The following is a 23,488-nucleotide window of genomic DNA, read 5'->3' on the forward strand; positions in this document are numbered from 1 at the left end:
AGAGCAAACACATTCGAAAGCTAGCAGAAGGCAAGAAATAACTAAGATCAGAGCAGAACTGAAGGAGATAGAGACACAAAAAACCCTCCAAAAAATCAATGAATCCAGGAGTTGGTTTTCTGAAAAGATCAACAAAATTGACAGACCACTAGCAAGACTAATAAAGAAGAAAAGAGAGAAGAATCAAATCAATGCAATTAAAAATGATAAAGGGGATATCACCACCGACCCCACAGAAATACAAACTACCATCAGAGAATACTATAAACACCTCTACGCAAATAAACTGGAAAACCTAGAAGAAATGGATAATTTCTTGGACACTTACACTCTTCCAAGACTAAACCAGGAAGAAGTTGAATCCCTGAATAGACCAATAGTCGGCTCTGAAATTGAGGCAATAATTAATAGCCTACCAACCAAAACAAGTCCAGGACCAGATGGATTCACAGCTGAATTCTACCAGAGGTATAAGGAGGAGTTGGTACCATTCCTTCTGAAACTATTCCAATCAATAGAAAAAGAGGGAATCCTCCCTAACTCATTTTATGAGGCCAACATCATCCTGATACCAAAGCCTGGCAGAGACACAACAAAAAAAGAGAATTTTAGACCAATATCCCTGATGAACATCGATGCAAAAATCCTCAATAAAATACTGGCAAACCGGATTCAACAACACATCAAAAAGCTTATCCACCATGATCAAGTGGGCTTCATCCCTGGGATGCAAGGCTGGTTCAACATTCGCAAATCAATAAACATAATGCAGCATATAAACAGAACCAAAGACAAGAACCACATGATTATTTCAATAGATGCAGAAAAGGCTTTTGACAAAATTCAACAGCCCTTCATGCTAAAAACGCTCAATAAATTTGGTATTGATGGAACGTACCTCAAAATAATAAGAGCTATTTATGACAAACCCACAGCCAATATCATACTGAATGGGCAAAAACTGGAAAAATTCCCTTTGAAAACTGGCACAAGACAGGGATGCCCTCTCTCACCACTCCTATTCAACATAGTGTTGGAAGTTCTGGCTAGGGCAATTAGGCAAGAGAAAGAAATCAGGGGTATTCAGTTAGGAAAAGAAGAAGTCAAATTGTCCCTGTTTGCAGATGACATGATTGTATATTTAGAAAACCCCATTGTCTCAGCCCAAAATCTCCTTAAGCTGATAAGCAACTTCAGCAAAGTCTCAGGATACAAAATTAATGTGCAAAAATCACAAGCATTCTTATACACCAATAACAGACAAACACAGAGCCAAATCAGGAATGAACTTCCATTCACAATTGCTTCAAAGAGAATCAAATACCTAGGAATCCAACTTACAAGGGATGTAAAGGACCTCTTCAAGGAGAACTACAAACCACTGCTCAGTGAAATAAAAGAGGACACAAACAAATGGAAGAACATACCATGCTCATGGATAGGAAGAATCAATATCGTGAAAATGGCCATACTGCCCAAGGTAATTTATAGATTCAATGCCATCCCCATCAAGCTACCAATGAGTTTCTTCACAGAATTGGAAAAAGCTGCTTTAAAGTTCATATGGAACCAAAAAAGAGCCTGCATCTCCAAGACAATCCTAAGTCAAAAGAACAAAGCTGGAGGCATCACGCTACCTGACTTCAAACTATACTACAAGGCTACGGTAACCAAAACAGCATGGTACTGGTACCAAAACAGAGATATAGACCAATGGAACAGAACAGAGTCCTCAGAAATAATACCACACATCTACAGCCATCTGATCTTTGACAAACCTGAGAAAAACAAGAAATGGGGAAAGGATTCCCTATTTAAGAAATGGTGCTGGGAAAATTGGCTAGCCATAAGTAGAAAGCTGAAACTGGATCCTTTCCTTACTCCTTATACGAAAATTAATTCAAGATGGATTAGAGACTTAAATGTTAGACCTAATACCATAAAAATCCTAGAGGAAAACCTAGGTAGTACCATTCAGGACATAGGCATGGGCAAAGACTTCATGTCTAAAACACCAAAAGCAACGGCAGCAAAAGCCAAAATTGACAAATGGGATCTAATTAAACTAAAGAGCTTCTGCACAGCAAAAGAAACTACCATCAGAGTGAACAGGCAACCTACAGAATGGGAGAAAATTTTTGCAATCTACTCATCTGACAAAGGGCTAATATCCAGAACCTACAGAGAACTCAAACAAATTTACAAGAAAAAAACAAACAACCCCATCAAAAAGTGGGCAAAGGATATGAACAGACATTTCTCAAAAGAAGACATTCATACAGCCAACAGACATATGAAAAAATGCTCATCATCACTGGCCATCAGAGAAATGCAAATCAAAACCACAATGAGATACCATCTCACACCAGTTAGAATGGCGATCATTAAAAAGTCCGGAAACAACAGGTGCTGGAGAGGATGTGGAGAAATAGGAACACTTTTACACTGTTGGTGGGATTGTAAACTAGTTCAACCATTATGGAAAACAGTATGGCGATTCCTCAAGGATCTAGAACTAGATGTACCATATGACCCAGCCATCCCATTACTGGGGATATACCCAAAGGATTATAAATTATGCTGCTATAAAGACACATGCACACGTATGTTTATTGCAGCACTATTCACAATAGCAAAGACTTGGAATCAACCCAAATGTCCATCAGTGACAGATTGGATTAAGAAAATGTGGCACATATACACCATGGAATACTATGCAGCCATAAAAAAGGATGAGTTTGCGTCCTTTGTAGGGACATGGATGCAGCTGGAAACCATCATTCTTAGCAAACTATCACAAGAACAGAAAACCAAACACCGCATGTTCTCACTCATAGGTGGGAACTGAACAATGAGATCACTTGGACTCAGGAAGGGGAACATCACACACCGGGGCCTATCATGGGGAAGGGGGAGGGGGGAGGGATTGCATTGGGAGTTATACCTGATGTAAATGACGATTTGATGGGTGCAGCAGACCAACATGGCACAAGTATACATATGTAACAAACCTGCACGTTATGCACATGTACCCTACAACTTAAAGTATAATAATAATAAATAAATTAAAAAAAAAAAAAAAAGAAAAAGAAGCCTCATTATAAGCATAAAAGAGAGTCATGTTTCCTTGAAGTAAAGATACAACTGAGACAGCATGATACTGGGACTCAGGTAAAAAAAAAAAAAAACACGTTAATTTTATCTTGATCTGTTTAATCTTCTCCCAGACTAGTAACTTTCCTCACTTTTTCAGTCCACTTAGAAAGAATAAGAAAGGGAAAGATACCCATGTCATCATAAAATCTGGATTTAAGTTCTAATAACCCAAAATTATCTCCCCCTCTCTCTCTCCACCCCAAACTCTCAGGAAGAAACTATAACTAGACCAGTTTTGATCAGGCATCTCTGTTTAATTCAATCAGCAGTGAGAAATATGTGTATATAGTCACATTATTAAAAATGGTTGGCAGGGGCTCCCAGTAAAGTGAAGTCACTGGAAAACATTACTTCAAATGGTATTTGTCACACTCTGACTGTATTATAAAGAATTTTTCTACTGTCAGATGGGAGGAAAGGCCATGTCTCTGTTTATCAATAAAGGCTCTAGACCAGCACAGAAGAGAAGCAGGATGATCAATTCCTTGGATTGCCTGAAGAGCAAACCCATGCCTCCTCCTGAGCAATGCCCATCAAGCAGAGAAAACCAGAGGGAGTGCCTTAGGTCTCTCCATTAGTTCACATCCAACCTGGTGACTTTTAGTCCTCCAGAGTCTTTTGCTCAGGCAAAAGGAAGACTGTCACATGAAGAAGATTAAGAAGACTCATTCACAGGTTGTGATTTCATTTAAAATCTGAGAGCCTGACTCTCTGGGATGCACCGTTCTTAATAAACTTAGAATGAATTCAACATTTTATAATAAAAATGTCCCTTAGGTGGGTACAGTTAACAAAGCACCTCTATTGCTCTGATCTCATTTGATTCTCACAGCAACTTTTTATCACGGGAAGGGTAGGAAAAGCTGTTTGTTTCCCTATTTCACACATGAGTCTACTGAGGTTCATAGAGGCTCACAGCATCATGAGGTAGTTTGTGCCATTTCGATTAGATGCCATGTCTCTTTATTCCCAATCCAATGCTCTTTTCTATTATACCACAATTTTTACCTTGTAAGATCCCTCTCCTATTTCTTTCTTTTCTTAAATTTTATTAACCACCCCTCTCTGGCTTCTCTTTATCACCTTAAATATATTTTTCCTTCTAGGACATAAAATTATTTGCTATAATTGAGTCTCTTTGTTTATAACCATGTTTTCCCTTTCATTGCCTAGTGTTTCATTTGGAGATATGCAGTCAGCATTACAACAGATATCTACTTTTCAACATGTGAGAAGCTCATCTGATGAAATTACAATTCCTAGCTAAAAGAGGCAATCAGAATAAAGTGTACACTGAAGAGAGACCCATGCCTGCATTGGATTACCTTGGTTGCTTGTCAGAATGTTATTACCCAAACTCCTTTCTCCCTTTCTCATCTCTTTATCTGTCTTAGGCTGTTCAAGCATTACTATAAAGAAATACCTGAGAAGGGGTAAGTTTGAAATAAAAGAGGTTTAAATGGCTTACAGTTTTGCAGGCTGTACAAGCATGGTGCTGATGTCACTTGGCTTCTGGGGAGGCCTCAGGTAGTTTTTACTCAAGGTGGAAGGCGAAGTGGGAGCAGGCATGTCACATGGTGAATGCAGGAGCAGGCGAGAAAGAGCAGAGGGAGAGATGCCATACACTTTTAAACAACCAGAACTTATGAGAATGCAGAGTGAGATCCCACTTACCACCAAGGGGGCGGCCCAAGTGATTCATGAGGGATCAACCCTCATGATCCAAACACCTCCCACCAGGCCCCATGTCCAGCACTGGGGGTTATATTTACATATGAGATTTGGGCAGGGACAAATAACTGAGTTACATATCCCTAATTTTTTCTCTGCAAAATCATTTTTCAGAATTTGTTTTACAGTTGAAATGTGAAGAAATGGTACCCCCAACATTTTTTTTTTTTTTTTTTTTTTTTTTGACAGAGTCTTACTCTGTGCCCTAGGCTGGAGTACAGTGACACAATCTCGGCTCGCTGCAACCTCTGCCTCCTGAGTTCAAGTGATTCTCATGCCTCAGGCTCCCATCATAGCTGAGATTATAGGCGGCTACCTCCATGCCTGGCTAATTTTTGTAGAGACCAGGTTTCACCATGTTGGCCAGGCTGGTCTTGAATTCCTGGCCTCAAGTGATCAGCCTGCCTTGGCCTCCCACAGTGCTGAGATTACAGGCCTGAGCCACTAAGCCAGGACCCAACATCTTTATTTTTAAAATTCAGTGGCTTGGTATTGGAGAGAGCCAGTTGTGTGTGACTCACTGTCACACAATGCTGCTACCATTTCCCAGGAAAGTGGTTCTTCTCTATAGCCATCTTTGGACATGCATGTTTCTGAAATTTGTGTATCCTGAAGTTGGGAAACAGGACAGAACTGGTGAAGTTTTTAGATACACTAGTATCCAGGTAATGGACACAGGAAGTAAAAACAAAGGCTCTTTGGATATCTGAATTCACCAGAATAGAGCTTGGAATTCTGAACGTGTAATGCTGGAGCCAGGACCAACTGCAAAGATCCTTTGGCATTGTGCTGTCAAGGAAACTGAGGTAATGTACAACAGAGGGACTTGCTGAGAGTCACCTGCAACATCCCAGTTCGGCAAGGTGTGCAGTAAACCTTGCTCTGTCCCTTTGGTTTACAAGCTGCTGCCCCTTTGTATTGAAATGAAGCATGCAGGAAGACTCAGTGAAATTACCTTTGAAAATTTCCAGCTAGGTTGTACCCTCCTAATACCAGGTTTAAAAGCACAGGGTGGTTGTAAAGAATGTTTCCAAAGGGTGGGCTGTGGGGATGGTGGAGTTGGTGATGGAAAGGAGAGAGATGGAAAGAAATGGTTTTTATGATGAGATTCTCACCGGGAGCTAAAATCATCCAGCGGGGTGGAAGGGGGGAGTTGTGTTTAATGTCTGTTAAATTCTGGATAGCTATTTAAGCTGGGAGTGGTGAATTCATGGGGTATACTGGGTCTCTTGGAAGATGGTTCAACCTTTCCTTTGTCCTTCCCCTAGAAGAAACCAAGAAGAAGGGGAAGGTATGGAAATGGATGGGTGGGTGAGGTTTAACACAATTTTGAAGTCTACCAAAACACAAATCTTTCTGCTGAACAAATCATGGTGTTTCCTGGGCACCAACCTAGGAAAGTGAGTCTAATAATGTGGCGATCTGTGTAGCACCAAAGAGCATTTGATCTGGAGTGGCAGCGGGAGGGTAATCCAGAAAACCTTGCCTCAACTTATAATAAAGGAGTGGTGGATCTATTTATTAACATGGTAATAATGGGCCAGTAAACATTAAAAGATATTGACTGTATGCTGGGCACTGCCCCTGGTACTTGCCCTCAATTATTTCATCTATTCATTACCTCAAACCTATCTGTGAAAGTAAGTATTGTTATCACTGTGATAAAAATGCATAGGATTAGAAAAGTTAACTAATTACCAAGATCACAAAACTGGCAGTGGAGAAACAGCATTGTGATTCAAGTTAATCTGTTCCAAGACCTGTGCCCAGTAATAGATACAAGTATTTTCATGGTATTCTTGCATAACAAAAACAGCCTGATTTTTGAAGCCCAGTTCTATGTCCTGTCTGAATCCTGAATCTGCACTTCTAACTTTTATAATACTAGATCTATTTCTAACCTTTTGGTTAGAACTCAAAAGTGCTCAAGAAAATCAGTCAGTAGATGGGAATCAGACAGGGCTGGGTAAATAGTGAAGTATGGTGAGAAGAGAAGGATCAAACAAAATGGCTGTGAAAGAACAAAACAGTGTTGCGAAACCAAGCAGGCAAGCTGAGTATAAAAAGCTCATGGTTATGACAAAGAATTCACTTTAACAAGCTTGTTTTTCCATTTTCTCCCCCAAGCTGATCTGATGACAATCTCATTCCAACTAAATTCTCTTGTGTCGTAAATCTCTGTTTTTCCATCTCATTTTATCTCACCTATTTTATTTTTGTTCCATTAAACATCACCTCCTCTTCCTTCCTGACCACTTCATTTTCTGCCTGGCCTTGAGATGCTCCCCAAGCATCTCAACAGCTTGACTTCTTCCTCTGCTAGGGGACTAATAGCTTTTTGTTGATCTACTGGCCATCTGGAAGCCAGAGCAGGCTCTACCCCACACAGGACCCAGGGAGAGAAACCAGTGTAGGTGGCATGAGGAGGCAGAAACAAGGAAGAAGAAGAAATAAGGAAAGCCAGGGAATATAATAAGGAGATGACAGAAATAAAGCAAAATGAGAGGAAAATAGGATGGAAAGAAGGGAAAGAATAAAGATAGAAAAGCCTGTATTTCGAAGATAAAGGAAGATTCATAAGATAAAATGAGAGGTAGAAAGTAAAAACGCATAGGAGAGAGGGAGAGAAAGAGAGGGTAAATAGAAGGGGGGAGATACAAAAATTTCACAAAGTGAAGGGAGAGGAAAAAAAAAAGAAAGAAAAGCTGAGAAAAAGTAAAATCTATATATAGTAAAGGAAAGACACCCAAGGTGGGGAGGAAGGAAGTTAGGCTGAAAGGGATGAAAAAGCAAAATGAAGTAATCAAACTAGTTGAGAAAGCAGTGAGAGACATAGCCAGCAGAAAGAAATACTGAGAGAAAAGGAAAACAAACCCAGCGGGAAGAAGATAGATGTAGGCAAAACAAGATTGAGGGAGATTCTTAGATAAAATGAAAAGACTGTGTTTTCAAGTCGATCTTTTCCCTTGCCTCTACAAAGACATCATTTCATTTAACAACAAATGTGTGCATTAAAATAGCTGAAAAACAAGTAATGCCGTAGAACTGTGCATGCAGGGGATATTGTTTGGTCAGCAATGTCTCTCAGGAGACCCTAGGATTTCATTTAAGCTTTAGGAACTATACAAACATCATCATAATAGCTAATATTAACTGGAAATGTACTATGCACTCGCACTGTGTTTAGCACGTTGAACAGTAATTTGCATGTAATTCTCACAACAAGCTTATGAAATAGTTGCTATCAATATCTTTGTTGGTCAGTGAGGATAGGGAGGCTTAGAGAGGTTAAAATAATTTGCCTAAGGCTGCACAGCTTTAGGTTCCAGGCCCAGAATGAAATCAGGTAGTGAAACTCCCTAGCCCATGCTGTTAACCACTTACTTTCCAAAAAGAAAAAAAAAAAAAAAACCATGGTGTCTGGAAGCAGGGCTCAGAACTGGACAAATTCAACCATATTGGCTGAGTCCCACTGTGTATTTGGCACTAAGTTAGTGGCCAGGAGACAGTCAGAGATAAATAAGACGTGATCTTGGCTTCCAAGAAGGTAATGAGGCAGGGCTGGGGAGAAGATATGTACATGCACCGTTCGCAATTAGGGGAAGTGTGTTTCTGCAGGTAAGAACTAAATGTTGTGGACACAAAGATCTGGAATGACTCCTCATGGGCAGGTTTGACAAGGAAGAGTAGAACTTCTCAGTGCATGTTTTCTGTAAAAAGCCAGGTAATAAATGCTTTGGGCTTTGTAGGCTATAGGCTTTGTAGGTGACAGTCACAACTACTCAGCTCTTTAGAGCAGTGCAGTCCCCAACCTTTTTGCCACCAGAGACTGGTTTAGTGGAAGCCAATGTTTCCACAGACAAGAGATGGGGCTGGTTTCGGCATGAAACTGTTCCATCTCAGATCATCAGGCATTAATTGGATTCCCTTTCATGCCCAGATCACAGTAGGGTTAGTCCCCCTGCTCGTAGGAGAATCGAATGCCCCTCACTGCTCTGACAGGAGGCAGAGCTCAAGTGGTAATGCTGGCTCACCTGCGGCTCACCTCCTGCTGGGCAGCCTGGTTCCTAACAGGCCATGGACCTGTACCTGTCCTTGGCCTGAGGGTTGGGGGCCCCTGCATTAGGGCACCAAGAAAGTCACAGACAATATGTGAACAAATAAGCAAGCACGGATGTATTCTGAGAAATTTTGTATTAAGGACAATGAAATTTAAATGTTATATGATTATTCCTGTGTCACAAAATATTACCTTTTAAACATTTCTTTCAATCATTTACAAATAATTTTAAAAAGAACATCCTTAGCTCATGAGTGATGAGCTGAATTTGGTCTGGGGGTTGTAGTTGGCCAATCCCTGCCCTAGGGAGGATAATTAAGGAAAGCATTCCCAGTATTGAGAGGCATGCTCAGAATCAGAGTGGCATGACAAGTCCTGGGGTTTCCAGAGAATTACTACTGTCTTCCTCAAGTGCCAGGTGTAGCCTAGGGCATGAAGGAGATGAAGTTAGACATCTGTGTTGGGACTGGATTATGAAGTGTGTAGAATTCAACATAAAGAGGTTGAATTTTATGACAATGGGGAGCCCTTGAAGTAGGTTTTAAGCAGGGATTTACCACAGTTCAATTTAATTTTAGATATGAAAAAATGAATAGGAGGATTGGAAGCTCTAGCAATAATTCATGGGTGCACTTATGAAGGCCCCAACTAAAGCAGAGTCAACAGATGTGACAGCAGGGGAAGTTCCAATAACTGCTTAAAAGATGGGATTGATTGGCTTTGGTGGTTGAATAGGTAGGGAGGAAAAGATGCCCATTGTGGCTCACTTGTTAGTTACGCTTTCAAAGTGAATCAAAGTAAGTAAATCTCATAAAAATACTGAGATATTCTGCAAAACCAAGCAAGTATGTGTATATAAATGTGTGTGTGTGTACTTTTATAATTCTAAGAGTAATATGTGCTTATTTTAATTAATGCAAGGCTAGATACTGTAATAAACCAATTACACATTTTCAGTGACTCTGTATATTTCCTGTATACCACTTCAAATCCTTTGAACTTCACCTCTTATTTCAGCCATGTCAGTCATAAATGGCCTAATTCAGACATGACATAGCAAGACCTTACCTCAGACATGCATTAGGCACCTCCATAATTCTGACCTAGGACATCTCTGACTGATTGGCAAGGAACACTTTCATGACATACTCTGTGCAATCATATGCAGCCTGGAAGCCAGAGAATCAGTGCCCCAGGGACCAGCTCTTGACCACTTGAAGATGACAGCAGATGTATAAATGCTCTCTCCTTCTCTTCCACAGGTACACTGTTCTGAGATGAATTTATATGCCTCTTCAGAAGACCTGGTGGGATTGTGCACCAGCTGTCTGCAGTGAGGGTCAACTCAATAATGTGTCCTTACAATCCCTTTTTCTCCATCTCTAACTCGCTTCATTGACCCCTCACTCTGGCTCTCTGAACAAATTCCTAAAAACCTATCTGCCTACAGTTTTTTTATAGGCTCTGTTCTTAGGGAAAACCAGGCAAAGGAATTTGATTAACAACAGAAGCTTAATTTTTGCTTGGATAATCAAAAAATATAACTGTTCTACTTAACAGGCAGCTTTTAAGGGGTAACGTGAGGACCCAAGTTCCTTCCACCATGTAGCTTTGTGAACTTTTAGGATCTCAGAGTCCCCTCTGAGGGAAACAGTAGATAGAGAAGGTACAGCTGCTTTTTCAATTACACGTCTCCCATTCTCTCACATTCTATAAGGCAAGCACGGGATCACAAGGCCCTACCCAGATGCAAAGGGGCCTGGGAAACATAGTGTCTACTTAGTAGCTTTTTCTTAGCAAAACTCTACACTGTGAAATGGGAATAATGTATTTTGGTCAACAGTCAGTCATTTCTACTTTAATGTTCAATAAATAAAATTTGTCAATAAAAAGAGAGTAATAAAATAAGTTGAAATCACTTATAACTCCAACATCCAGAGTTAGTCACCATTTCATTTTGATGTATTTCTACCTAAATTTTTTCCATATCATTATTCATATGTTTATAAATGTGTGTATATATAAAGAAATATATATATATACACACACACATATATAATTAGAAACCTCCAGTAATTACAAATGTACATTCTGCTTGCTTCATTTAACATTTTATTGTGAACATTATCTCCCGGATTTTATATTCTTTTATTATTTATTTATTTATTTATTGAGATGGAGTCTGACTCTGTAACCTAGGCTGGAGTGCAGTGGCACCATCTCGGCTCACTGCAACCTCTGCTCCTGGGTTCAAGCAATTCTCTGCCTCAGAATCCTGAGTAGCTCGGATTGCAGGCGCCCACCACCACGCCCAGCAAATTTTTGTATTTTTATTAGAGATGGGGCTTCACCATCTTGACCAGGCTGGTCTTGAACTCCTGACCTCGTGATCCACCCACCTCGGCCTCCCAAAGTGCTGGGATTATAGGCTTGAGCCACCGCGCCCTGCCACATTTTATATTCTTATTGAGATGTCAGGAAGGTGGAATTTAAGTTTGCTGATTATGTGCAACATGGAGACAAACCTCAACAGGCCCAGATGCAGCTCACAGTCTATGAGGGAGGTAAGACCTAGACCTAAGTAAACATATGGTCTATGATGTTAAGAGCTAACTTATGAATTGGTGTGCTGCTGAAATGTGACCACCAAAGACTTTATGTGTCCTAACTTTAGTCACGTACTCTAATTTTTTGTCCTTTCAGAGCTTAGTGAAAGTAATTGAATACTTTTTTGACACTTGTTGTTACAAAAACAAGACCAACTTATATTTCATGAGCATGTCAATAATTATTTCTGCCAGCCCAAAGCATGTAATGTAGCCTCACAGAGAAAAGGGAAGAGAAATTGAAGGCAATGACAATATCCCCATTTGCACACAATTTAGGCAGTTATGGGGTTGTCCTCAGTGCAGCTAATAATAGGACACAGATAAATATATCCATAACTAACAAAAATCGAATTCCTAAAGATAAATAAACTATTTTGTTTGGGGCAAGCATTTCTTCCTTTTTTGGTGCTCTTATAACCAATACAATTTAAACATTAAAATTCTTGCCACTGAATCTGTATCAAGCTCAAGCAGAGCCAAGCCAACTTGAGGGTGTTTCCTTTCTTCTTCTTTTTCTTTATTTTTGAGACAGGGTTTTGCTCTTGATGCCCAAGCTGGAGTGCAGGGGTGTGATCTTGGCTCACTGCAACCTCTGCCTCCAGGATTCAATTGATTCTCTTGCCTCAGCCTCCCCAGTAGCTGGGATTACAGGCACCCAACACCATGCCCAGCTAATTTTTTGTATTTTTTGTAGAGATAGGGTTTCACCATGTTGGCCAGGATGGTCTTGAACTCCTGACCTCAGGTGATCCATCTGCTTTGGCCTCCCAAAGTGCTGGGACTACAGGCATGAGCCACTGTGTCCAGCCCTGAGGGTGTTTTCTGTTATGTATTCTATTTACCCCAAAGCTGTTATGAAAGGGGAAATTTCAAATCTTTCCTCTGTGAACTGCTGGCCCCAAAGAAATTTTCCACCATTGCTGCACCAGAGAGCAACGTGGACAAAGCGTCATGAGAGTTCCAAGAAAAAAAGCTATAACTTCCATCAGGGACACAGAAAGTGTGAAAATGTTCACAATGAATTTCCTGAAGAAAGCAGAACCTACTCTACAGGGTTGCAAGGTTCAATTAATGTTTAATTACCTGAAAAAGATATTCGATGGCTAAGAACTTACGCTGGAATTAAACTGACTGGATTGAATACCAAGTTTGATACTCACTAAGAAAGTGACCTTGGCAAAGTAGTTTAACTTTCTGCATGTCCTTTAAAATAGTGCTGCTCACATGAAGTTATCATGGAGTTTCTATGAGAAACGCATGTAATAAATTATGTAAATTATCTGGAACAGTGTTTAGCCCATGGCAAGTGTTCCTCACATGTTACTCCAATTTTCAAAGTGCTAAATAAATGTTGAGTGGCATTGCAGAATTGTTTTTTTCAAATCTTGAAACACCTGGGAATTTAACATTTCCTTCAACATTTTTGAAGATTTTGACAAGTTTTCTAAAATGTGACATAGAAAAATAAAATTTTCACAAAGACCTAATTTAATTTGCAAACTAAAAGCAAAGAAGAAAAATTGATTCTATCAGCCATGGACATATGAAAAAGTCATAGTAATAAAAAGTAATATATTTAAATAGCAATGGACAGACTAGAGTGAAAAAATGCAGATTCTTGATAAGAGTATAAAGATCTTAAAAAGTGACCCATTTATAAGTGGCAACAGTATATCATGAAGATAGTCCTATAAACTAATGAGGAAAAAGGAATATAAAGATCTTAAAATCTGACTCATTTATAACTGGCAACTTAGTATATGATGAAGATAGTCCTATATACTAGTGAGGAAAGGACGAATTATTTACTAGATGGTGCTGGGAGAACTGAATCACTATATAGGGAAAAATAATGTTAAAACTCTGCTCTACTGAGGATGGATTGGCAGCTCATATATAAATGAAAAAAAAAAAAATACCACTAAGTCAATAGGTTCCAGCATTAGAGAATTATAACCCTGTGGTAAAGAGATTTTCTTAATTATGACCCCAGATTTATAAACTATAAGGTTATGGGAAAAGTATGGATTTTTAAATATCAAAAGAACAGATTTTTGTTCATGTGGACACCACACACAAGGCTAGAATGAACTGTATTTTAGCATATGGTATCTGCAATGGTGAAATATAATAATCCAACATCAATCTCACAGGAAAACTGATGTCAGCAAGATGATGGACTAGGCATTCCCAACACTCATCTTCCTCTAAATCACAAACAAAAAACAACAACAAGTGAAGAAATAAATATCAATGGAAATAGCTATGGAATAACTCCGGAGTAATGCAAAAAGTAGCAGAAACTCTGGGTAGCATAGAAACTAAGGAAGACCCCATAGAAAGGGATAGAAAACACTTTGCCTGAATCACCTCATCCCCCAGCAAGAGCAGCATGGTGCTAAGAGGGAACACCTCAGAGGGATATTTCCCCCATGGGACAAAGGTGAGCAAGAGGACCCCACTGACACAATACCTGGAGCCTTCACCACTGGGGACCTCTACAGTCTTTATCAATGCTAAGCCCAACTGAAAAAGCTGCCCAGACAGAGTTCACACTGTCCACTTGTCCCAGAGAAGGAGACAATTCTATGTTTTGCATCGCAACTTTACCTGAGTAGCCACTGCACTTCACCATTTCTGGGCCCGTGTTACCACTGCACTCAATTGCCTGGGGCCTAGGATGCCATAGTACCACACCATCTTTGAGTCTGTGTTGCTGTTGCTCTATGTCTCCATGGTCAAGCTGCTGCCCAAAAGCAATATTCCTAGGGCTCAATTTATTGCTGCATCCTACATCTTGGGACCTGGGTTTTTGCCTTGGGCCAAAATTTCTGGGGCCTTGCTGCCAGGGCATTCTGTACCCCAGGAATTAAGCTGATATGGCACCCCACCTTTCCAGGGACCTTTAGCGTTCAAGCCACAGCTGCAGCCTATTTCTCCAGCACAAATTTCTGAAGCATGCCACAGATTCATAGACTCTAGCTCTCTGTGTGTTCTGTGCAGGCCCACACCTCAATGAGTAGATCTGCTCCCAAGGATGCAGGTGTCACAGTATTTCCTTAAGTTCATGAGCCCAGATGCACAGCCACTCTAAAAGTTTGTGTCCTGGAGCTTCCTGGAGACTACACTGCTGCTTCCCATGCTAAACCAGAGTCACTGCATTGCACCCAACCTGTGACCTTGCAATCATCAGCAGCTGAGAGTCTTTTCCCACTGAAGTCAGGTTGTAAGTTCTGAAAAAAGTAACTGCTCCATTAAATGCACAAACATAAACATAAGAGCACAGGAAACAAGAAAAAACAAGAGAATATGACATCACCAAAAGAATAATAATTATCAGTAATTATCCAATAAATGAACATAAAGTAATGGAGATCTATGAATTTTATAAAAAGGAATTCAAAAAAATTATGTTAAGCAAACTCAGCAAGATGCAAGAAAAGCAATGCATGAAGAAAATCAGAAATTCAGGGGAGGTTCCAAGATGGCCAAATAGGAACAGCTCCAGTCTACAGCTCCCAGTGTGCGCAATGCAGAAGACAGCTGATTTCTGCATTTCCAACTGAAGTATCAGGTTCATCTCACTGGGGCTAGTTGGACAGTGGGTGCAGCCCATGGAATGTGAGCTGAAGCAGGGCGGGGCATTGCCTCACCCTGGAAGCACAAGCAGTTGGGAAATTCCCTTTCCTAGCCAAGGGAAGCCATGACAGATGGTGCCCGGAAAATCAGGACACTCCCACCCTAATACTGCTCTTTTCCAATGGTCTTAGCAAATGGCACACCAGGAGATTATATCCCATGCCTGGCTTGGAGGGTCCCACGCCCACAGAGTTTTACTCACTGCTAGCACAGCAGTCTGAGACTGAACTGCAAGGCCGCAGCAAGACTGGGAGAGGGGTACCCACCATTGCTGAGGCTTGAGTAGGTAAACAAAGCGGCCAGCAAGCTCGAACTGGGTGGAGCCCTTTGCAGCTCAAGGAGGCCTGCCTGCCTCTGTAGACTCCACTTCTGGGGGCAGAGCATAGCTGAACAAAAGGCAGCAGAAATTTCTACAGACTTAAATGTCCCTGTCTGACAGCTTTGAAGAGAGTAATGGTTCTCCCAGGACAAAGTTTGAGATCTGAAAATGGACAAACTGCCTCCTCAAGTGGGTCCCTGATCCCCGAGTAGCCTAACTGGGAGACACCTCCCAGTAGGGGCCAAATGACACCTCATACAGCCAGGTGCCCCTCTGACACAAAGCTTCCAGAGGAAGGATCAGATGGCAACGTTTGTCGTTCTGCAATATTTGCTGTTCTGCAGCCTCTGCTGGTGATATCCGGGAAAACAGGGTCTGGAGTGGACCTCCAGCAAACTCCAACAAACCTGCAGCTGGTCCTGATTGTGAGAAGGAAAACTAACAAACAGGACATCCACACCAAAACCCCATCTGTACACCACCAACATCAAAGACCAAAGGTAAATAAAACCACAAAGATGGGGAGAAACCAGAGCAGAAAAGCTGAAAATTCTAAAAATCAGAGTGCCTCTTCTTCTCCAAAAGAGCACAGCCCCTCGCCAGCATGAAACAAAGCTGGACGGACAATGACTTTGATAAGTTGAGAGAAGAAGCCTTCAGATGATCAGTAATAACAAACTTCTCCAACCTAAAGTAGGATGTTCAAATCCATTGCAAAGAAGCTAAAAACCTTGAAAAAAGGTTAGACAAATGACTGACTAGAACAAACAGCATAGAGGAGACCTTAAATGACCTGATGGAGATGAAAACCATGGCACAAGAACTACGTGATGCAAGCACAAGCTTCAGTAGCTGATTAGATCAACTGGAAGAGAGGGTATCAGTGAATGAAGATCAAATGAGTGAAATGAAGTGAGAAGAGAAGTTTAGAGAAAAAAGAGTAAAAAGAAATGAACAAAGCCTCCAAGAAATATGGGACTATGTGAAAAGACCAAATCTATGTCTGATTGGTGTAACTGAAAGTGACAGGGAGAATGGAACCAAGTTGGAAAACACTCTTCAGGATATTATCCAGGAGAACTTCCCCAACCTAGCAAGGCAGGCCAACATTCAAATTCAGGATACTCCTCAAGAAGAGCAACTCCAAGACACATAATTGTCAGATTCATCAAGGTTGAAATGAAGGAAAAAATGTTAAGGGCAGCCAGAGAGAAAGGTCGGGTTACCCACAAAGGAAAGCCCATCAGACTAACAGTGGATCTCTCAGCAGAAACTCTACAAGCCAGAAGAGAGTGGGGGCCAATATTCAACATTCCTAAAGAAAAGAATTTTCAACCCAGAATTTCCTATCCGGCCAAACTAAGCTTCATAAGTGAAGGAGAAATAAAAATCCTTTACAGACAAACAAATGCTGGGAGATTTTGTCATCATCAGGCCTGCCTTACAAGAGCTCCTGAAATAAGCATTAAACATGGAAAGGAAAAACCAGTACCAGCCACTGTAAAACCATGCCAAATTGTAAAGACCATCGATGCTAGGAAGAAACTGCATCAACTAATGAGCAAAATAATCAGCTAACATAATGACAGGATCAAATTCACACATAACAATATTAACCTTAAATGTAAATGGGCTAAATGCTCCAATTGAAAGAAACAGACTGGCAAATTGGATAAAGAGTCAAGACCCATCAGTGTGCTGTATTCAGGAGACCCATCTCACATGCAGAGACACACATAGGCTCAAAATAAAAGGATGGAGGAAGATCTACCAAGCAAATGGAAAACAACAACAAAAAAAAGCAGGGGTAGCAATCCTAGTCTCTGATAAAACAGATTTTAAACTGACAATGATCAAAAGAGACAAAGAAGGCCATTACATAATCGTAAAGGGATCAACTCAACAAGAAGAGCTAAGTATCCTAAATATATATGCACTGAAACAGGAGCACCCATATTCATAAAGCAAGTCCTTAGAGACCTACAAAGAGACTTAGACTCCCACACGATAATAATGGGAGACTTTAACACCCCACTGTCAAACATTAGACAGATCAACAAGACAGAAAGCTAACAAGGATATCCAGGAATTGAACTCAGCTCTGCACCAAGGGGACCTAATAGACATCTGCAAAACTCCACCCCAAATCAACAGAATATACATTCTTCTCAGCACCACACCACACTTACTCCAAAATTGACCACATAGTTGGAAGTAAAGCACTCCTCAGCAAATGTACAAGAACAGAAATTATAACAAACTTTCTCTCAGACCACAGTGCAATCAAACTAGAACTCAGGAATAAGAAACTCAATCAAAACTGCTCAACTACATGGAAACTGAACAACCTGCTCCTGGATGACTACTGGGTACATAATGAAATGAAGGCATAAATAAAGATGTTCTTTGAAACCAATGAGAACAAAGACACAACGTACCAGAATCTCTGGGATCCATTTAAAGCAGTGTGTAGAGAGAAATTTATAGCACTAAATGCCCACAAGAGAAAGCAGGAAAGATCTAAAATTGGCACCCTAATATCACAATTAAAAGAAATAGAGAAGCAAGAGCAAACACATTCAAAAGCTAACAGAAGGCAAGAAATAACTAAGATCAGAGCAGAACTGAAGGAGATAGAGACACAAAAATCCTTTCAAAAAATCAATGAATCCAGGAGCTGTTTTTCTGAAAAGATCAACAAAATTGATAGACTGTTAGCAAGACCAATAAAGAAGAAAAGACAGAAGAATCAAATAGACACAATAACAAATGATAAAGGGGATATCACCACCAATCCCACAGAAATACAAACTACCATCAGAGAATACTATAAACACCTCTACACAAAAAAAACTAGAAAGTCTAGAAGAAATGGATAAATTCCTGGACACATGCACCCTCCCAACACTAAACCAGGAAGAAGTTGAATCCCTGAATAGACCAATAACAGGCTCTGAAATTGAGGAAATAATTAATAGCCTAACAACCAAAAAAGAGTCCAGTACCAGACAGATTCACAGCTGAGTTCTACCAGAGATACAAAGAGGAGCTGGTACCATTCCTTCTGAAACTATTCTAATCAATAAAAAAAGAAGGAATACTCCCTTACTCATTTTATGAGGCCAGCATCATCCTGATACCAAAGCCTAGCAGAAACCCAGCAAAAAAAGAGAATTTTAGACCAATATCCCTGATGAACATCGATGCAAAAATCCTCAATAAAATACCGGCAAACCAAATCCAGCAGCACATCAAAAAGGTTATCCACCATGATCAAGTTGGCTTCATCCCTGGGATGCAAGGCTGATTCAACATACTCAAATAAATAAATGTAATCCATCATATAAACAGAACCAAAGATAAAACCACATGATTATCTCAGTAGTTGCAGAAAAGGCCTTTGACAAAATTTAGCAGCGCTTCATGCTAAAAACTCTCAATAAATTAGGTATTGATGGGACATATCTCAAAATAATAAGAGCAATTTATGACAAACCCACAGCCAATATCATACTGAATGGGCAAAAACTGGAAACCTTCCCTCTGAAAACTGGCACAAGACAGGGATGCCCTCTCTCACCACTGCTATTCAACACAGTGTTGGAAGCTCTGGCCAGGGCAATCAGGCAAGAGAAAGAAATAAAGGGTATTCAATTAAGAAGACAGGAAGTCAAATTGTCCCTTTTTGCAGTTGACATGACTGTATATTTAGAAAACTCCATCGTCTCTGCCCAAAATCTCCTTAAGCTGATAAGCAACTTCAGCAAAGTCTCAGGATACAAAATCAATGTGAAAAAATCACAAGCATTCTTATACACCAATAACAGACAAACAGAGAGCCAAATCATGAGTGAACTCCCATTCAGAATTGCTTTGAAGAGAATAAAATACCTAGCAATCCAACTTACAAGGGATGTGAAGGACCTCTTTAAGGAGAACTACAAACCATTGCTCAACAAAATAAAAGAAGACACAAACAAATGGAAGAACATTCCATGTTCATGGATAGGAAGAATCAATATATTGAAAATGGCCATACTGCCCAAGGTAATTTATAGATTCAATGCCATCTCCATCAAGCTACCAATGATTTTCTTCACAGAATTGGAAAAAGCTGCTTTAAAGTTCATATGGAACCAAAAAAAAGATCACACATTGCTAAGACTACCCTAAGCAAAAAGAACAAAGCTGGAGGCATCATGCTACCTGACTTTAAACTACACTACAAGGGTACAGTAAACAAAACAGCATGGTGCTAGTACCAAAACAGATATATAGACTAATGGAACAGAAAAGAGGCCTCAGAAATAGCACCACACATCTACAGCCATCTGATCTTTGACGAACCTGACAAAAACAAGAAATGGGGATAGGATTCCCTATTGAATAAATGGTGCTGAGAAAACTGGCTAGCCATATGTAGAAAGCTGAAACTGGATCCCTTCCTTACACCTTATACAAAAATTAATTCAAGATGGATTAAAGACTTAAATGTTAGACCTAAAACCATAGAAACCCTGGAAGAAAACCTAGGAAATACCATTCAGGACATAGCTATGGGCAAGGACTTCATGACTAAAACACCAAAAGCAATGGCAGCAGAAGCCAAAATTGACAAATGGGATCTCATTAAACTAAAGAGCTTCTGCACAGCAAAAGAAACTACCATCAGAGTGAACAGGCGACCTACAGAATGGGAGAAAATTATTACAGTCTACCCATCTGACAAAGGGCTAATATCCAGAATCTACAGAGAACTTAAACAAATTTACAAGAAAAAATCAACCCCATCAAAAAGTGGGTAAAGGAAATGAACAGTCACTTCTCAAAAGAATACATTTATGCAGCCAACAGACACATGAAAAAATGCTCATCATCACTGGCCATCAGAGAAACGCAAATCAAAACCACAATGAGATACCATCTCACACCAGTCAGAACAGCGACCATTAAAAAGTCAGGAAACAACAGGGGCTGGAGAGGATGTGGAGAAATAGGAACACTTTTACACTGTCAGTGGGATTGTAAACTAGTTCAACCATTGTGGAAGAGAGTGTGGCGATTCTTCAAGGATCTAGAACTAGAAATACCATTTGACCCAGCCATCCCTTTACTGGGTATATACCCATGCTGCTCTAAAGACACATGCACACGTATGTTTATTGCGACACTATTCACAATAGCAAAGACTTGGGACAAACCCAAATGTCCATCAATGATAGACTGGATTAAGAAAATGTGGCACATATACACCATGGAATACTGTGCAGCCATAAAAAGGATGAGTTCATGTCCTTTGTTGGGATATGGATGAATCTGGAAAACATCATTCTGAGCAAACTATCGCAAGTATGGAAAACCAAACACCACATGTTCTGACTCATAGGTGGGAACTGAACTATGAGAACACTTGGACACAGGGTGGGGAACATCATACACTGGGGCCTGTGGTGTGGTGGGGGGAGGGGGGAGGGATAGCATTAGGAGATATACCTATTGTAAATGATGAGTTAATGGGTGCAGCACACCAACATGGCACATGTATACATATGTAACAAACCTGCACATTGTGCCCATGTATCCTAGAACTTAAAGTGTAATAAAAAAGAGAGAAAAAAAAAGAAAAATAGAAATTCAGCAAAGAGAAATCATGAATAAGAACCAGTAAAAAATCCTGAAACTGAAAAATGAATGAATAAAATTAAAAATGCAATAGCAAGCTTCAACAACAGGCTTGATCAAATGAAAGAATCTGAAAATGTGAATACAAGTTTTTTAGAATTATTCAGTCAGAGGAAGAAAAAAGAACAAAAAGAGTGAAGAAGGACTATGGGACTTATGGGACACCAACCAATAGATAAATTATGAAAATATATGGAAATTAAACACACTCTTGACAACCAATAGGTCAAAGATGAAATCAAAAGGGAATTAAAAATAGTTTGAAGCAAACAATATGGAAACACAATGTATCAAAACTTATAGGATGCAACAAAAGCAAGGGAAGCTTATATTTATAAACATCCATATAAAGAAAAATAAAAGATTGCAAATAAATAACCTAACTTTATAATTCAAGAAACTAGATAAAGGAAAACTATGCCTAAATTTAATAGAAAGAAGGAAATACCAACAATCAGAGCATAAATCAAACAGATGAAGGAACACCACAGAGCAAAAGAGCCAAATAGAATCCTCCAGTGATTGCACCCTCTGTTGGAACACCAAATTGAACAACTATTCATACAAGAAAGCAACTCTGTAAGAACTAAAAATCAAGTGAGTGGTCACAGTACCTGATTTTAGCATCCTATCAAGAAAAGAGGCATTAAGTTAGGTAGAAAAGACAGTCTTGGATTGCCAACATCAACACTCCCTCATCCGCTGGCAACAGCCACATGGCATGGAGAGAGAATCTATGTGCTTGAGAGACGGACAGCATAGTGACTGTGGGGCTTTGCATTGGAACTAGATGTTGCCTGTCACAGTGGAAAGCTCTACTGGGCAGAATTCAACTGGTGCCCACTGAGGTAGCATTAAGCTAACCCTAGCCAGAGAGGAAATGTCCCTCCTAGCAGTCAGAACCTGAGTTCTGGCTAGCTGCACTACCATGGGCTAAAGCAATCTGGGGTCCTAAATACACCTGAAAGGCAATCTAGGCCACAAAGACTAAAATTCCCGGGCAAATCCCAGTACTTTGCTGTGCTCAGAGCCAGCAGGCTTGGCATGTATGAGACCTAGTGAGATACCAGCTAAGGTGGCCAGGAGAATGCTTGTGCCATCCCTCCCACAACCCCAAGCAGTGCAGCTCACAGCACTGGGAGAGACTTCTTTTTTCTGCTGGAGGAGAGGGAAGAATAAAGAAGACTTTCTCTTGCAATGTGGATGCCAGCTCAGCCATAGTAGAACAGGACACCAGTCAGAGTCCTAAGTCCCACATTCAAGGATCTAGCTCCTAGATGACATTTCTAGACACATGCTAAGCCAGAAGTGAACCTACCTTCTTGAAAGGAAGGACCCAGTTCTGACAGGATTTATCACCACTGACTAAAAAGCCCTTTGGCCTTGAATAAACACCAGCAGTAGCCAGACAATTTTTGCCATGGACTTTGGGTGAGACTATGCTGTGCTGGCTTCAGCATGACCCAGCACATTCCCAGCTGTAGTGGCCATAGTGAGAGACTCCTTATCCTTGAGGAAAGCAGAGGAAAGATTGAGAGGAACTTTGTTTTACAGCTTGGGTGCCAGGTCAGTTGCAGTAGGATAGAGCACCAAGTAGATTCCTGACTCCAGACCCTGCCTCCCAGACCAGGAGAAGAACTCACCATCCTAAAGGGAAGGAAACAAGTCTGGCTGGATTTACCACCTGCTGAGCAAAGAGCCCTTAGGCCTTGAATGCACATCAGCAGTAGCCAGGCAGTGGTCACAATAGACTTTGGGTGAGACCTGGTACTATACTGGCTTTAGGTCTGACGCAGCCCAGTCTCAGTAGTTGTGACCACAAGGGTGCTTGTGTTACCTGTCCTCCAGCTCCAAACAGCTCAGCATGGAGATAGAGCCTTTATTTGTTTGAGAAAAAGTAATAGAAGAGAATAAGAGTCTCTGCCTGGTGATCCAAGGAACTCTCCCAGATGCTATCTAAGACCACCAAGGTAGTAGTACCTTTACAAGTTGGCAGAAGTTACAGTGTTACTGGGCTTGGGGTGCCCTGTAATGCAGATATGGCTGCAGTGACCAAAGTTTTAGATCACAATACTCAGTTCCCTTTGAATACTTGGAAAACTTTCCCAAGGATGAGAAGCAACAAGCATAGACTGTGAATGCTACAATAAATACCTAATTCTTTAATGCTCAGACATTGATGAACATCCATAAGCATCAAGGCCATTCAGGAAAACAGGACTTCACCAAACAAACTAAATAAGTCACCAGTGAATAACCCAGCAATGATAGAGATATGAGACCTTCCAGACC

General features: G+C 40.4%; 1 long non-coding RNA gene across 1 annotated transcript; it reads left to right on the forward strand.

The window, feature by feature from the left end:
* The first annotated feature begins 5,701 nt into the window (after nucleotides 1–5,701).
* LOC108582258 lies at nucleotides 5,702–10,839 on the forward strand. Its single transcript, XR_001895504.3, has 2 exons — nucleotides 5,702–5,862; nucleotides 10,210–10,839. It is a non-coding gene; the product is annotated as an uncharacterized LOC108582258 (long non-coding RNA).
* The last annotated feature ends 12,649 nt before the right edge of the window (nucleotides 10,840–23,488 follow it).

Source organism: Papio anubis, chromosome 13 (assembly GCF_008728515.1).
Source record: "Papio anubis isolate 15944 chromosome 13, Panubis1.0, whole genome shotgun sequence".
Classification (NCBI taxonomy): domain Eukaryota; kingdom Metazoa; phylum Chordata; class Mammalia; order Primates; family Cercopithecidae; genus Papio; species Papio anubis.